Raw genomic sequence first — 15,668 nt, forward strand, 5'->3', positions numbered from 1 at the left:
ACCTTAATTTCAGTGTCAGTTGATATGCTGCCATCAGATCCATAATAGCACCAAAATTTCACCATTGGTTAAGATGTAAGGCTTTTGAGAAGAATAAAGCCACTAAAAGCTCTTTTTTCTGAAAGAAAGGATTTTTCTCCAAAAGCTGTTCTTCTGCCCTTCAAAAAATAAAAAAAGCTCTTAGTTTCTCCAGAATTTCTAGTTTGCTCTTTTTGGTTGGGGTTGGAGGGATGTTTGGGAGAATGGGATGGGATTCACTTCCTGTCTCTAATAATGAGTTTATAGAATCCTGAAATCCTTAATATATTGGTTTAAGGGCAAAAGTGAAGTTTTAGGATTATAAAAATACATAACTATTATATATTTTACACTACTGGTTTTTTTTTCACCCTGTGGTTTTAAAGCTTCTGACTATTTTACAATGTTAGTCACTAGATAACTTGCCATATTTCTGATTCTATATTAAGTTCTACCCTTTACAATGCTGTTGCATAAAGTTCGTTTCAGCATTTGTCTATAGGAATAGAAGTCTCACTAAAGTCTCTTTTCTTCCAAAGAAATTTTCCTTTTCTTATTATGTCCCTAAGGAAATAGCTGTTCACCACTTTTTATATGTTTGTGGATTGTTGAATTAGAAAAAAGTATTGGAGCGAAAAACCAGGGTTCTTTTCTGGTGAAAAAAAATATATGTGCTTTAAGTATATAATTATCTGGTGGTTTATATAACTAATAAACATTAAATTAGAAATAATTATCACATGTAGCAAGCAGGTGATGGGCATGCATTTAAATTTTTTTAAACCCTATTTTTTTGAAAAATGCATGTTAGACATTTCTTAGACCAACTTTACCTCAGGCTTCACTTTTGCATTTTTGATCCTGACTTTAACACATAAGCATTTGTATCTGTTTGTTAGTGATAGTGAAGCTATGACACTAATCATTTTTCTACGAGAGGGCAAAAGAAAAACTATTGATATTAAGATGAAAGCTGTACTGTGGTTGTTGAACTAGATCACAGCAATGTAGGCAAAATAATACTCATCTGAGAATATTCTTTTTACCATCTTTTCCCAAGGCCAGACCTTGTGGAGCACAGTTAAAAGTACATAATTCTGGACCTTTGTAATCTAAGGGAAATAGCTCCAGTTGGCAGTCTTTTCAGTATAAGCAAGAATGTGGGAAATAGTTGGCAAAGAGTATTTTCACCTAAAAAAAGAATATGAAAAAACATACAAAAACTGGATTATTCATTTAGCTTTAAAAAATCTCAAAAAGATACATTAAGATACTGGGTAATTGGAGAAAAACAGAAAAACCTTTACAGGATTTGTGTGAAAACAGGTTTCAAGGATGAATTCTGATACACTGCTTACTAATTTTCTTAAGTATGACCAACTATTCTTAAAATTTATTTCGTTAAATAAGAGCCTTCTGAACTTCCTAGGAATCAGCTGTTAACAAGTGTCCTAAAGTGATTTTTTTGCGCTGATGCCCTCATAAATAGCCTTATAGTCTTGGAAAATTTTTATTTTTTCTCTAGGGATACTAAAGGGTCAGTGTTATTTTTAGGGTGACCCACTGCCCTGGTATGATTTGGAGCAAGGGGTTCCATGGATGAGAAACTTTCAGGACTAAACCAAGGAAAGCCTCAGCACCCCTGAAAGAGTTGATCCCCTCAGTGTTCTGGGATTTACAAAAGTCCTAATAGTTGTGATTTGGTTCAACTGCCCTATGGTGGTCAGCGTCTCTAATACTTGGATATGCGTCTCCCAGTAGTGTATTACTGTGGATGGAATGTGCAACTTACAACAAATAGTAACAGTTAGCACCAACATGCTGGTGAGACGAACCATGATCCAGGGAAGTAACTGGTGGTTTATAGAGAGACAGTTGATAACTAGGTTCTTCAGAACCTGTGTGTGTATATATACATATAAATCATGTCTATCTGGTTAAATTTGACCTGAACTTTACATTTTTTCACAGTAAAAGAAAATTGAGTGTTGTGGATTTCTTCTCTCTTGAGGGAGAATATGGCCTTTGATGCTCTATCCTCTACTACATTCCCCACCCTGTCCTGCTCCAGAAGCCAGAATGTGGTATCTATTCTCAGTGGTGTTGTATTGAGATCACTAAATGCATCAGCTAATGGCAGGTAAAAGAATTGGGTGTCCTGACTGAGCAGTGCCCTCAGTTCTCTAGCCTCGTACCCCTCAGGTGCTTACCAGCTAGAACATCAACCCTGGGAGGTGAGATTTTTCTAATACAGCATTAATTTTGTAATGCAATATGATGGATGCAGAGTCTGTCCTGTTTCCCTGTGGTGGTCCTCAGAGACTGCATCCTCTGTGCACTGTGATATAGGTGGTAGATGTGTTCTTGTAAGCTTTAATCCTTTGAGTGTCAAAAGTATGATGTGGTTCCAGTTTTTAAAATTAAACCATGAGCTAAGGCTTTATTACAGCTGGTTTTCAAGTTTAAATTGTGAAATACTGACTTCCCCTTATCCACACCAAATATTTTAGTCTATTTAAAGTACAAAAAAAAATAGTTCTACTTAAGAAAACATTGCTTAAATGTCCTGTGATCTCTGGTCAATTTTTATATATATTTGTGTGTGTCTGTATGTGCTTTCACTTTTTACATTGTTTGCTCTTTACCTGTGTTAAAGTACTTTCACCATTGAAAGGTGAACATTTTTCTTAGCATTAAAAAAAAAGCCATTTGAGTTGTTTACCATGTTGGAACTAATTTTGTTTTGATTTAAACTGGTCTTTTTTTTTTTTCCTTAAAGAGGGGATTATATGTTGCTGTCCACGCCCTAAATTATATGAAAACCAAAAAAAAAAAAAAAAAGCGTATTTCACATAACTGAAGTGTGATCTAAAGAGTGCATCTTTTTATTTTGTTTGGTGTTACATAATGTTAATCCTCCTTCCCTCCCTAGCAAACAATTATGAACTGCTTAATATACCCCACACAGAATACACACCCAGAGTGCTCATGAGTGTGTGTCTTAAATTTTAGAGCTTGCATGTGCCAAATTGATGTATGATATAAGCAGAACCAGTCTAGACATTGAAATTCACATTTTCTCTCTAAATGTACTCTTACCAAAAAAAAGTAAATACTTTTTTTAAAAAGTACCCATTGAAAAATATTAGGTAAGACATAATCAACTCATAATTACTTTTTATTATGAATTGAAAAGTTTAAGCTTGGGATCAGCCAGGTTTCCTTTTAGGCCTCACACGTTCTCAGTTCTGTGGATGGTCAGTATTTTCCAGTTAGCAGACTACTTTCTTCAAATCCTTTAAGCAAACATATTTTAGGATGCAGCAAAAGGAACCTCAAAAGCTAGAATACATTACCCTACTTGCATTGAACATCCCAGGGACTAGCATAGTTTCATCAACAATGTTGTATTGGTAGAACACCTATTTAAGCAAACCCTACTTATAAATTGCTAGCCCGTACAACTCTAAAGAATCTAAAAGCAATCTTCCAAGCTGCATCACTTCAGTTGACAGGTGACTGGAGGAAACCCACTTCCATTATCACCTCAACCTGGGGCATTCATGCTGATTAGCCTGCTGTTGGTCACATTTGTTATCTGCACTAGCAGATTTTGATGAAAATCCTGTGTCCATAATTACACATACTCATCAAAGGGTCAAAAAGTAGGAAAGAAGTATTATGGCAGATAGATGGGCTTTCTCCCCACCTGGCAAATATTTTTTTTTTTTCTTTTAGCTTCAAAATAGATTGCAAGTCTCTTAGGGAGCATGCATGTTAGCAGCAAACTTAAGTACTCCGGAGAGTCATGTTAAGCACTGGGTATGTCCAGGAACTAGACCATGTTCATGTGCTAGTCAAGAGCCATGTTTTCACCATGCAGTTGTTCAGCTTCCTTTAACAGACTTCGTCCTTTGAAGTTCACAAATGGAGGAATCCCCAAAAAAGGAAATGTCAAATCCGTACATTCAAGCTCATTTCTGCTACAACGAATGGGTGTAGAACTATACCTAGAATTGGTTTACCTGCTGGTGATTATGTAAAAAGCAAATGTCAGGCTAGTTTGCACGTGGGAAGATTTAAAATAATATTCTTAGAATCCAATAGACAGCATGAGCATTGAATCAGGTTCATGGGTAACCAGTTGAGTGATACACCAACAGCAGACTAAGTGTACTCTTTCGGAAGCTATAAGAAATTAAGACTTACTGTGCTCCATTCCAATCTACATCACTTTATTACTGGTTATAGAATAAAGTTGGAGATAGGGCCTCCCCTGGTGGCACAGAGGTTGAGCGCTGGGCTGTGAAGCTGCCCGCAGCCTCAGCAGCGCCTGTTAGATCCCCAGCCTCTGGGCGAGGGTCCCACATGGCGTGCAGACCTCTCCTGCTGCCTACTGCTCCCCTCAGCAGTGTATTTCATCAGTCTGCCTGCTCTGTTCCCCGCTCTGGCAAATTCTCTCACCCTCCCATGCTTCTGACTGTACCCATTGCTTGTATAAATAAATATTAAAAAAAAAAAAAGAGAATAAAGTTGGAGATAGGGAATTGCCTAAGTTCTAGCAATTTTCAAATTTTGTTGGCTGCCTCTGCCTTTAATGCCATGTGGTGATAAAGTTGCTTTAAAAATGTTAAAGTAGTTTAAAAAAGATCCCGGGAAGAAGAGTTTCTTCTGAACAATGTGAGGGAATAGGAAGGACAAAATACCCTTTAGGTATTGTGTTGGAGGATGCACTGAATTTGGACTTTTGAATCCGATCAAAATGAGCTCTTGGAACAGAACTCTTGCTTATGGTTTGGAATGGGAATGGGCACTGGGCAGTATTGCTGAGCCTCTGCCCTATGGTGAGCAGAAAACTGACAGCCACTAGCTAAGGTAGATGCTGCTGTAAATCCTACATCTAAGGACAGGTCCTAGATAGCTAGGCACTAGCTAGGCAGTAACAAGTGTAGGTAACTGTAACCCTTGGGTTTTCATAATCTATAGTGAGATTGTGATACTGAGCAGGCAATCTTTGGCTGAGGACAAGAGAATGCCAGTCATCCCAGGCAAGGATGGGCTGCTAGTTTGGAGACGGGTATTGAGACACATATATGCGTGTGTTAGGTGAATCGGAGGCTGTTAATCTAGCAAACCCTCAGAAATTTTACGTAGGATTTTGTGTATATTTAGATTGATGGGAAGTAGCAATCAGAAGCCTTAACCACTGCCCAACAGCAGTTCTACCTTGAGACCACCTGTCTTGAAGTTAAGCTAGAATTAGCCTGGTTTTAAATGTTAAGGATTTTTCGATGGGAGGGTATTTTTTGTCTTGTCATTGGCAGTATTTGATTACTTATATATAATGTGTAAATAAGCTTTTAATATAAATAATGGCCCACTTTTAAATGGTTGCTTGCAGGGTTAAAGTATTTTGTATTGCAGTGGGAAAATGAATTAAACAGCCTAGCTTAACATCTGAAATAAAGATATTCTAGGTTGCCTTTTTATATTGAAAATATTTTTATATAGAAAAAAGCAGATTAGTGTCTTTGTTTTACCCAAGAACCACAAGCTGCTTCGTTCCAACTTTTAAATCAAGATCTTGAATAATAGCATGTGGTATCACCACATTTTAAAAATGTACTTAGTCAATCACAAACACATTTTCTAAGGAATTGAATTTTATAGAGATAATTGAATGCTTTCATCTGTAACAGAATTAGTGGCCTGCAAACCACTGTGGTTTTTTGTTATATTCTTAAGTTGTTCAAGGGGGAATTTTATGCTACAAGTTGCATGCATACAGGAAGTATGAGGCAAAGCAAAATTATGTTTTTAAATTCTAACTCGTCTTAACTGGAGCGACCCAGCCTTTTTCCACTGACTAAATAGTATATTTTGTTTTTTAACTAAAGTATTATTTTCCTGTCTTTTCTCATTACAGTATCCAGGTGCTTAAATTTAACATAAGAATAAAATCAAATATATGTTATCAAACTCATGCTAGATTTGGTAAACTTTGTATTTCAAAGTTTCTAGCAGTGTCTGTGTAACATCTCATATGGTGCTTTTTTTATTTGCCAAAATGTTGACTTCATTCTCTGTGTCCTGCTTTCTCCTTTTTCCAGTCTACCGTACAATCTGCAATTAAGGAAGCCCTTAGAAAATTGCTTTATCTTAGAAAACTTCAATTATTTTCTATTTTTTTAAGAACCAAAAACACAGAAGGAAGAGAGATTTAAGAGTGGCTTGTTAATACATTCTTGAAAATGGGTCCATGTTTGGTGTATCCACTATTTCCTAATTTATAAGAATGAGTGTATTTATTCTAATCAATACTGCCACCAAGAAACAGCTCATCTTCAACTGTACAATCTATATTATTAGTGATTGGCAGGTGAGAGATACTGGAGCATAAAGCCCTTTAAGATAAGACTAGGAAATGGTGAAGGATCTATATGCCTTAGTCTCTCAATTGTCTGGGTATTTCTCAACAGGGAATAGCAGTATCTCAAAGACTAAGCAACAAGAATGCTAAAGATGGAATACTTGAAGAAAACAGCCCTGTAATGGTGAGATACTTCAGTTATCTTGGATGATGGAATAAAAACTCAATTGCCTTTAAACCATCTTTTTCTGTCTTCAATGAGTTTAGACAGAATAACAGTCTGCTGGTTTTACACCTGGGACATCATTCTGATGTAGTGGAAAATGCAGCTAGACTGAGAATCAGAAGTCTTGGGTTTGGGCCCTGCTAATTTAAGCAGATTTAGATAAATCATGTCATCTGTCCGAGTTAAGTTCCTCACTTCCTCAAATTCTCCAAAAATGAGGAAGTTAATTTTGGGGATGTGTATGAGGATTAAGCGAGAGCACTTTGCACAAAGTAGGTGCTCAGTATTAGGTGACTGATTCTGCACAGTCTACAGATTACCAGGAGACGGTAACCATGAAGCTCTTTATTGCCAGATCTTCCTCTCAGAGAAGTTGCAAGAAAGATATCCCAGTTAGAGATGTGAAATAAATGAAAACCTGTGGCAATTACCTACTGCCAAAAAAGAACTGCACAACAACCTCAAAACCCAGTGGTGTGCCGCAGTAAATCTTCATTTAGTTTATGAGTTAGATCAGTTATTTAGGCCAGGCATCTCTGAACAGTTCTAGACTTGCCTGACTCAGTGGAGAATTGGTCTTAACTGGAGCAACTCGGCCTTTTTCCACAAGTCTCATCCTCCAATAGCTCGCCCAGGCATGTATTCACGGAGATGGCAGAAAACAACAGCAACAGAGCCCAGTCCCATGAGCCCGTTTCAAGTCTGCACAGCCCAGAAGCTAGCCACATGGCTAAAAAGTGGGGAGAGGACAAAGAGGGACAAAGAGTTGGAACCCTAAGTGCAATCAATCTCCCACTCTGCTTTGTGTTTGACAACTGTACTTGTTTGCCAGTGAGATTGGAAAATGTGGAGAAGCTGGGATCTGTTTGGTTCAAAGTGTTTTTCATTCATAGAATATTAAGTGGAAGCCTCTTACACCATGAAGGCAAGTTAAAACCAAAGGAATGTATTTGCTGTCTACTCGTTCAGTCCATCATTGAGACTGCTCTTGATATCACCTGGCCAGAATCAACACCCTCTAGCTCTCAGCCTGACTTATGCAGAACTACGAGAGCACTCTATAATGAGGTCAAAGGAAGCATTCAGTTTAGAGCAACCTTTTAATATAAACATCTACATCCATCAATGCCACTTCCAAAGCCTGGCTGGGACCTCTTCAATGCAGTGGTGCTGTGTACCCATTGTACTTCTTGCTGGCTGTCTTCAGAAGCATGGAGTGCTTTAGGGAAGTTGGAAGCTTCAGCAATAATAATGCTTTAGCAATAATCTGGTTGACTGATCATGGTATCTTGTAACATGCAAATTTTAAAAAAGGAAACAGCACAGTTATCTGTGTCTTGTTTCTATATGACAAGTATCAAAAGTTGGAGTCTGAAGTTTCTGCTACTGAGGAAGTTTAGCAGTGAGCTTCTCTTTGGTGATTCAGCTGTGCTTGATAGCCTCAGATAGGGGATTGACTTCAACCTTCAACCTGTGTGCGTCCAAAATTTCTTTACTCCATATTTTTAGGAAATGAATACATTTCTCCTTGGATGTGTGTTTAAATGAGCTACCCCTTTTCACCCACATTCCGTGGTCACGTAACTCATTTTGATGATCACATGTAAATATACAAAAATATTTTGTGATCTTTTACTGGTATTGCACTGCATGGGACCTTTTTTTTAACTTTAAAATATATCCATTATTTTTGTAAAACACAAGAAACCACCTAGATTACAACAACCAGAGAAAAACCACTATTTGGTGTATATTTTTCCACTCTTTGGATGTATGTTTTTATGTTTATCAGCAAATGTTGGAAGCTCCTCTAGTCGCCCATTCAGTTAGAGGAAGCTATTACAAATCATAAGAAAAAAACTAAAATTCAGTAAGTCATTCAGCAAGATGTAATGGACATGGAATGTCAAAATATTTTTAACTTGCTTTGAGCAATGCAAAAAATTGTGTTAGTCTACATAAAATTTGGTGTTTGATCAAATATGAAAATTGAGAGCATCCTTTACCGGCATGGTTTTTTATGTACTCCAAATTGAGTATATACTTTGATGATGTATTTGGAACCAAATATTTCCTTGTCAGTTGGCAATGTCCTGGAATAAAGTGCTGTGGAACCAAAGAACTGTGTTGATCAGCTAGTATTAAGCGTTCAGAGCTAATGAGCACAAAAGATACATAGCATAACACGTGCCAAGTTCATTAGTAGTATTACATTAAAATGTTAATGATTACTTCCTTGTTAATATTTTGAGAAACCAAGCAGTTGTTAGTTTAAGGCCTATCTCCTATTTTCAGCTTCTAAATGTATTATCAAAAAGCATTATAATACATTTTTCATATAATCCAAAAATATGCTCTTGGCATTTCTTTAAGGCTACTTGGTTATGTAAGAATATATTCTCTAAAAACCAAAACTTCTGGATAGTACACAAGTACAGTAAAAAACAAGAAATTTCCTTCTATTCTAACCCATTTCCACTGCCTTCCCTGAAAAAAAAACCTTTTGCTATTTTTGTCTTTACTAAATGTGGAGTAGGAGCTAGAATTTACAGGGGCAGCTGATCTTACCTCCAGGTTCTGACAGGCCTCCTGAGACATGTCTACCCTCCCTTCTGTGTCTCCCTCCTGTTCCCACATTGACTGTCCAGACCTTTCATTCTTCTCAAGTCCCTCCCTCACCTCTGGCTTCTCACCTCCTTAGCCCAGTGTCAGGAAAAGTTTCAGGGCTAAACCATGTGCTCTAGACCCTAGATAGTCATGGAAGCCTTCTCCAGGATGCTTCCCTCAGTTATTTCTCCTCAACTATTTCAGTTCTCAGTCGCCACAGGCCACACAGGCTCCGTGATCCTTTCTGTAAAAGACAACAGAAAATAAAGATGACTGCAATTCGCACAACTACTTCCAGCCTCTGCTATTCACAGCCAAGAGTGCTGAGAGCAGAGACCAGCCATCTGCCCTCTGCCCCACCTCTTCACTCCGCAGCCACCTTCCCAGTTGCCCTTGCCTTGGGGTGCTCCCTGGACTCTGGAGGAAGGCAAGTTACAAGACTGAGTCTTGTGCTGGTGCTGAGACAAGCCGTTTCCAGACTGGAGTTCCAAGAAGGGTGTTAGGAGGTAGCTTCCCCGGCATCCCCTGAGGGATTCTGATGGGGCAGTTCTGAAACAGTGGTCTTTCCTATAGTGACCACCAGCCAGCTGACCCCCACTTTCTACCACATTCTCTGTGACTTACAGACCTGCCCCATCAACGTTCTTCTGTTTTCCCACCTCCCACTCAGATTGTGCAAAAGAAAGTTGCAGTTTCTTTATTTCCTATCAGTAATTTAAAATCCCTCATGAGCCCATCTGGCTCTGAGAGGGTGTAGGGAGGGTGGATGGCCTTCAGCTTGCCAATCAAAGATAACTCAGTGTCATTCCAACAGTCTGTCTTGGGTTTCAAATCGCTTCTTTGGAATAAATGCTCAGCTTCTCAAAGCCTCATCCTATTTTCCTCCCCAAGGTGGCTTTAGCTAATTTCCCTCAGGTGACAGGAAGCAGGGTCTCCTCTGCCGACAGTCCTAAGTGTCTGTCCTGCCGGCTCTGTGCACCGGCAGCTGTTCTTGTTGAATCTGCTAGTTGGTGTAAGCGGCTCCTTGGCTTCTGTTTACAGGTTGACAGGTCCTGCTGCTGACCACAGTGTGGCCACTGCCACTGGCTTCAAGGTCTCTACTTTCGATAGTCTCTATTTGCCAACAGAGGCTAATCTGCTTGACTTAGGATGGGGGGAAAGGAGGAAGCTGGGATTTTGGAGTGTCCTGAGCATGTTGCTCAGGTCTTGTTTCCTCTGATTAGCTAGACTGTTCCTTCTATCAAAGCTGAGCTAGCGCGTCCATAGTGGGTGTGCACTTCAGACAGGAGCAGGACTGCTCTGCGTGCCCTGCAGCCTTGCCCAGGCTATGCCTAGGAAACTAGACCCCTAAGCCATCATGTAATTTCTGTCTCTTTTTCCATGCCCATCTCTGCTCCCCATGCATAGATGGGGTTTGTCCCTGAGGGGAAGCAGGGTGTGGTCACGGGTGCTCTTGCATCTTTACAAATCCACTCTTCAGAGTCTTTCTCCACCCCCCAACCTCCAGCCCAGGAGTCATTCTACTCCCCCAGTGATGGACTCCACATTGTGCCAAGTTCCCTCCATCTATGTATTAAGGTAAAAACTCTGTTCAGTTGTCCAAAATTTGCTTTTGGTATGCAAATGGAGCTCTTGAAATTTAAAACTCCCTTTTCATTCTCAATAAAATTTAACTTTCAATACTCCTTATCGCCTTCCTAGAGATGCCAAGGAATAATAAAACAAGAAAATATGCTGAAGGCCACAGCTCCGTCAGTAGTAACTGCTGTTGCTCTGTTATATATCCCTTCCCGCCACTACTAAGCTTCATGTCCAAACCTTATTGGGAAGAGAGCAGGGGAGGTGTGCACAAGGAAAATGAAATCTTCGGTACTATCAAAGTATTGGTCAATGTAGACCTTCTTGGCCTGCACTTGCTGTTTCTGGCTTTGGTATTTGTCTGTTCTGGGTCTAATATCTGAATGTCCTCTTGACAGCCTGAAATAACTCTAGTCATCCCTCAAAGGACAGGTGAGAGGTCACTTCCATCACAGACCTTCCTTTTCCCCCCCCCAAACTTCATTGCCCCTTCTCAGCACCACTTTGCCCTTTGTTTATACTGGAGAGAAAACATTCTGCATGCTATAATTGGGCCTCTGTGTGCCTAACTTCCTAGCTACATCATGAGCTCCGTTCTGCTTTGGAAAGCCCACTGGCCTTTGCTCTACACTTCCAAATGTATTCATTCAAGACCCAGCTAAAATTTGATCTCCTCCATGAAGACTTCCCTAACCACCATGATGGAAAATAATCTCTCCGCCTCCTCCAAACAGTAAGTAACAGCCACACTTGGATGCCCAGGAGATGAATACCCCAAAACTCACATGGGGCCACTGGGAGAAAGTGACATGGGCATGTGAAGGAAACCTTGACAGCAAGTTTGTAAATACAGGGGACTTCCCGGGACAATGGTTTAGAGTTGACTAGCACCACTTAGGTTGTAAGCTCCTTGAGGTCAGCAATTAAAATCTGTTTTCCCCAAATATTTCTTTTTTATCTGTAATACAGCTTCACGTCCACTTCAATATTTCTTCATGCATGGCAGGCTGTCAATAAGTGTCTGCTGATCGGCTAACAGGTGCTCAGAAAGCCTAGCCTGATTGAATCTCTTGCGAATGCCTTCCTTTCCTGAGAGCTCATTAATTTTTGTTTTCCTTGAAATGCTTGGTATGCTCCTCGCCCCCGCCGTTTGTTATTGTTGTTGTTGTTTCTTCCACAGGGTCTCATCTTGATTGGCTGCTAGTTTTGTCAAGTCTTAAAATGTGTATGTATGTGGTGTGGAAGTGGGGTGAGAGGTGAAATTGGGGATCGGCCCAATGCAGCTCATAGCAGTAAAGTGGTCCCTTAAGGGCACGGAGGTAACTTCTTTCAAAGCAGCATGGGCCATCTGATGGAGAAGATGGCAAGCTGTTTTGTTCTCGCCCTGCCCCTGGAAGTCCAGTGGACAGCAATGGAATCTTCCCTTCTGCATTGTATTTCTGGATGGGGGCTTGAAGCTAGACTGATCTTGGGTGACTCTAGAGGTACTGCAGTGAAATCCTAGTGAACACCCCCTGTGCTCTTATTCTTGGGGGATGATAGTGCTTATTCCAACAGAAAAACCTCTAAGTCAATAATTACTGTTATTAAAGAACAAGACAGACACTGAGGTTGTTTTGGCATGAGTAAACCATGATGGGCTCCCCCAAATCATGTGCAAGGAAGATGCTAAATTCAGAAGATGCCATGGCTGCTCTTGTTGGGGCGTGGGGCTATTCTATTTACATTTCTAATCAAAAGTAGTGATTGATTAACCTGTCTTTTTAAACACTGATTTTGTGTCTAGCACTGTGGATACTGGAGGAGAAAGACACTATCTGTCTAGAAGAACCATGCTTGCTGTCATGGATGGAGCCAGATCAGATTCTACAGCAAGTAGAATCAGAAGACTGAACGTACCAAGTGACACAGGGTCCCAGCAGGAGCAGTTCGGCCAAGGCGGGCAGAGAACTTGGAGAACAGCCTGAGCAGAGCAGAGGCACACACAGTGAGTATGGTGAGCAGGAAGGAAGAGGCCTGGGAAGAGGGTGGGGAAGGACAGAAAAGAGAGAGAATTGGCCAAGGAGAAAGCCCAGGGGGGTTCTGGAACAGGGAAATGACTTGATTGGTGTCCACTTGGCTTATTTTTGTATGTGTGTAGTTTGGTATTTGCTTGGTTCTTTGTCTTCCTGGGGCAGGCAGCCTCTTTACAGGCCCTGCTTACCTGGCTGTGGTGTTTTCCAAGTCTCCTCAGTGACTGTGCAGGTGAGCTGGTCTAGGCAGCCGGGCGGCTGGAGGCCTCTGACCTCATGTCTGCGAGGGTGCTGGTTCCCACTATATAATTACCAGCATTTAGCAGACTCTTCAGCCCTCTTTAGGACGGTTTTGGCAAACAGGGTAGAAATCTATCATGCGTTTAAATCATATGCAGTCTTCTCTTTAAATCTTCCTCCAGCATGTCTACCCCTCTCCACATCCAAGTACATCTCAGTCTGTGAGTCAAAAGGAAGTAAGTAGTTTGTCCTTTGGTGTTGGAGAATCAAAAAGAGATCTCCATTCAAATAACCTGTAGATGTGTGTATATGGGGGTGTGGGGGCATGAGTGACATCTCCCTAAATGCTGAATCATCAGGCCAGGAGAGGGGCTGGGGAGAGCTCACAGGAAACCTCAGAAGATTTAAAGGGAATTACAGACAGACAAGGCTGAACACTGGCCGCCGTCCAACAAAGCTCTTAAAAGATTGGAGTCACTGCCCTGTTCTTGAGCTCTGACCTGGAGGGAGAAAGGAGTCTGGGAGACCTGGCACCGAATCAGGAGTGCTTAATTGTCTTTCTGGTTCTGGGTCCTCTTTAACCCCCTGGGAAGGGGGCCAGAGGCGGGCCGTTCTTCATGAGTACACACATCTAGACCGGCTAGTCTGCTTTACGATCCCCTGCGGGTGCCCTTAACCTCGACTTGATTCAGCTTCCAGATTGGAAGGCTGCACAGAGCTACCCGCCCCTATGCTGCCCTTACTTGCTTCTGGACGAGAAAACTGTGACATCCCTTTTCCACCAACTGACATCTGCCATATGCTTTAGGGATCAGAATAAAGGGCAGGAAGTGGGGCATTAGAAATACTACAGTGATTAAGGCCAGAGCCTGAAGTATGGAGGCCGCCTGTTTCCCTACAGCTCATCTTCTCTGTCCCTGACCGCCATGTCAGGGATGTCAGAGGACAGTCTTGTTCCTGAGATGCTGTTGTTGACAACACCGCACAGAGGTCTTCCTTGAACTCTGCCTCTGATACCTGCAGGAGTCCTTTCCTGTGGGCAGCTGGTGGGCAGATTTTTGGAAACAACTAGGAATTACTCAGTTGATTTCCATTTAAGGTGCTGTTTGGGGCTAGCAATAAATGTGGAACTAAAGCAATGAGCTTGCTTGTCTGTGTGGTGTGCAAATTAACTCTGATATCAATTGCTTTTTTTTAAGATTTATTTATTTAGGCATACAAGAACTGGGGTACAGGCCAGAGGTGTGGGGAGGTAAAGGGATTCACCAGAGACAGAGTGGGGAACAGAACAGGCAGACTGACTGAAATACACTATTGAGGGGAGCAGCGGGCAAGACAGCAGAGGTCTGCTCCACCATGTGGGTCAGCTCCCTGGCCGGCCGGGGATTGAACTCATGAGGCAGAGGCTGCTGATAGCTTCACAGTGCTGTGCTTAACCCCTTGCACCACCCGGGAGGCCCTGATATCAATTCTTCAATAGTCTTAGAAGTATTTTGAGGGCCTCCCGGGTGACCCAGGTGGTTGAGCGCCGCACTGTGAAGCTGTCCGCAGCCTCTGCAGCACGGGTTCAATCCTGGCCAGCCGGCGAGAATCCCACATGGTGCAGCAGACCTCTCCTGTCTGGCCCGCTGCTCCCCTCAGCAGTGTATTTCACCAGTCTGCCTGTTCTGTTCCCCATTCTGTCTCTGGTGAATCCTCTCACCCTCCCAGGCATCTGGCCTATACCCGGGTTCTTGTAGAAAAATAAATAAATCTAAACAAAAAAAGAAGTATTTTGAGTGAAGCAAGTCTTGCTGACTTATCCCTGAATAATCTGAGGTATAGCCAGTGTGCCAGGCACGCTGCTAAGGGCTTTACATACACCATCTCCCTTGATCTTTCAACACTTCTGGGAGTAGTCACCTTTCACAGATGGGGAAACTGAAGCACAACCCAATTGAGAGTCACGTCCTGCTCACTTACCTGGTACATGGAGATTTGAATCCAGGCCTCTTTCAGCCCAAGGCAGCGATGTGACAAACACTCTGCTACTGATGGAAGATACAAAAAGAAAAATACTGGATGGTCTCACTCATAGCCAGAATTTAGAAAACCTAAATAAGGGACCAGGAAAAAGACTAATTATAATAAGGCAAAAATCAAAATCAACAAGCAACTATAAACCAGAGACACACTACGGGGCGGGGGGTGAGGGTGGGGGGTGGGGAGGAAGTAGGATCAAAACAAGAGGGGTGGGAATTTTATAGGGACTATAACAAAAATGAAAATGCATACATTGTGCAAAAATGAAAAATGATGTAAAAAATATATAAAATTAAAAAAAATTTTAAAAAGATTAAAAAAAAGAATTGCTATTGAAATGTGCAAAAAAACAAACAAAAGACTCAAAGGGATAGGAACCTAGGATGGGGGAATGTTGAACCTGATGGGTGAAGAGGATATTGGTGTGGGGTGAGGGGGAGGGTTTGAGGTCTGAAGTTCACCCTGAGAGCTCAGTTGAGTGGAGACACCGAGGTGGTGGTCCTTGAGAGAGCTTAGCAATGTGTGTGTGCTTATATGGATGTGAATGGGTGTGCACACATGTATGCATTGGCACATGTGTGTAAGGGAGATCTCA

Source organism: Talpa occidentalis, unplaced genomic scaffold (assembly GCF_014898055.3).
Source record: "Talpa occidentalis isolate TD23 unplaced genomic scaffold, MPIMG_talOcc4v2.1 talOcc4.13, whole genome shotgun sequence".
Classification (NCBI taxonomy): domain Eukaryota; kingdom Metazoa; phylum Chordata; class Mammalia; order Eulipotyphla; family Talpidae; genus Talpa; species Talpa occidentalis.